We start from the raw sequence: 2,500 nt of genomic DNA on the forward strand, positions 1-2,500 counted from the left end.
TCATTTTCGTGTCGCCACATTGCATACGAACCGCATGAAACTTCCAGAGGCATTTGCAGCAGGAATGCATGTGCACTCAAAAAAGTGAATATTTCTCACGGATAGACCCCGTGATACGCTAGAAATTGGCGGGGATGTCTCTCTTGTGGCTCACGGGGCTGTTAGGGTGGCACAGAAATCCCTCGGAATGGGAAAACGGGTCATTTTCGTGTCGCCACATTGCATGCGAACCGCATGCAACTTCCAGAGGCATTTGCAGCAGAAATGCATGTGCAGTCAAAAAAAAATTGATATTTTTCACGGATAGACCCCGTGAAACGCTAGAAATTGGCGGGGATGTGTCTCTTGTGGCTCACGGGGCTGTTCGGGTCGCACAGAAATCCCTGGGAATGGGAAAACGGGTCATTTTCGTGTTGCCACATTGCGTACGAACCGCATGAAACTTCCAGAGGCATTTGCAGCAGGAATGCATGTGCACTCAAAAACTTCTATATGTTTCACGGATAGACCCCGTGAAACGCTAGAAATTGGCGGGGATGTGTCTCTTGTGGCTCACGGGGCTGTTAGGGTGGCACAGAACTCCCTCGGAATGGGAAAAGGGGTCATTTTCGTGTTGCCACATTGCATAGGAACGCCATGAAACTTCCAGAGGCATTTGCAGCAGAAAGGCACGTGCACTCAAAAATTTTAATATTTTTCACGCATAGACCCCGTCAAACGCTAGAAGTTGGCGGGGATGTCTCTCTTGTGGCTCACGGGGCTGTTAGGGTCGCACAGAAATGCCTCGGAATGGGAAAACGGGTCATTTTTGTGTGGCCACATTGCATAGGAACGGCATGAAACTTCCAGAGGCATTTGCAGCAGGAATGCATGTGCACTCAAAAACGTCTATATTTTTCACGGATAGACCCCGTGAAACGCTATAAATTGGCGGGGATGTCTCTCTTGTGGCTCACGGGCGCTGTTAGTTAGGGTCGCACAGAAATCCCTCGGAATGGGAAAAGGGGTCATTTTCGTGTTGCCACATTGCGTACGAACGGCATGAAACTTCCAGAGGCATCTGCAGCAGAAATGCATGTGCACTCAAAAACGTCTATATTTTTCACGGATAGACCCCGTGAAACGCTAGAAATTGGCGGGGATGTGTCTCTTGTGGCTCACGGGGCTGTTAGGGTCGCACAGAAATCCCTCGGAATGGGAAAACGGGTCATTTTCGTGTTGCCACAATTGGCATACGAACGGCATGAAACTTCCAGAGGCATTTGCAGCAGAAATGCATGTGCACTCAAAAACGTGAATATTTTTTCACGGATAGACCCCGTCAAACGCTCGAATTTGGCGGGGATGTTTCTCTTGTGGGTCACGGGGCTGTTCGGCTCGCACAGAACTCCCTTGGTCCACCTGATTCGTGCATACAGGCAGCAACTAAAACTCTGTAAACCTGCTGTGAGGACATCTAAACAGTGGACCAGTGAGGCTGTGGAAGATTTGCGGGCGTGCTTAGACTGTACTGACTGGGATATGTTCACGACTGCTACCAATAGTCTGGATGAACTCACAGAGGCTGTGTACATCAGCTTCTGTGAGGACTGCTGTATCCCAACACGTACCAGGGTGAACTTTAACAACAACAAGCCCTGGTTCTCAGCAAAGCTCAAAAGGTTGAGGTTGGAGAAGGAGGAAGCGTTTAGGAGTGGGGATAGAGACAGATTCAAGGAGTCGAAGAACAGGTTTAGCAAAGCGGTGAGAGAGGCTAAACGACTGTACTCAGAGACACTAAAACACCAGTTCTCTACTAACGACGCTGCTTCTGTCTGCCAAAGGGCTCAGGCACATCACCAACTACAAACCCAGAGCGCCCCACACCACTAACGACTCCCGCCTAGCCAACGACCTGAACGAGTTCTACCGTAGATTTGAAAGACAATTGGACTGTCCTGAACCACCCCTTCCCACCCAAGAGGCCCCATCCCCCACCCATACTACAGAAACGACTCTCTCCTTTCAGGAGGGAGAAGTTAATGGGCTTTTCAAGAGGCAGAATCCACGCAAAGCAGCCGGGCCGGACTCTGTCTCTCCAGCCACCCTCAGGCACTGCGCTGGCCAGCTGTCTCCGGTGTTCACCAACATCTTTAACACCTCCCTGGAGACATGCCATGTACCAGCCTGTCTCAAGTCCTCCACCATCATCGCTGTGCCCAAAAAGCTAAGGCCAACAGGACTAAATGATTACAGACCGGTCGCCCTTACATCTGTGGTAATGAAGTCTTTTGAGCGCCTGCTCCTGGCACACCTCAAAGCCATCACAGACCCTCTCCTGGACCCCCTTCAGTTTGCCTACAGAGCCAACAGGTCTGTGGACGACGCAGTTAACATGGCCCTCCACTTCACCCTACAGCATGTGGACGCCCCAGCATCCTACGCCAGGATCCTGTTTGTGGACTTCAGCTCTGCCTTCAACACCATCATCCCTGCCCTGCTTCAGGACAAGCTCTTCCAG

This window comes from Petromyzon marinus, unplaced genomic scaffold (genome assembly GCF_048934315.1).
Source record: "Petromyzon marinus isolate PM22_M1 ecotype Great Lakes invasive population unplaced genomic scaffold, UKy_Petmar_22M1.pri1.0 PM_G_Scaffold_92, whole genome shotgun sequence".
Classification (NCBI taxonomy): Eukaryota; Metazoa; Chordata; class Hyperoartia; order Petromyzontiformes; family Petromyzontidae; genus Petromyzon; species Petromyzon marinus.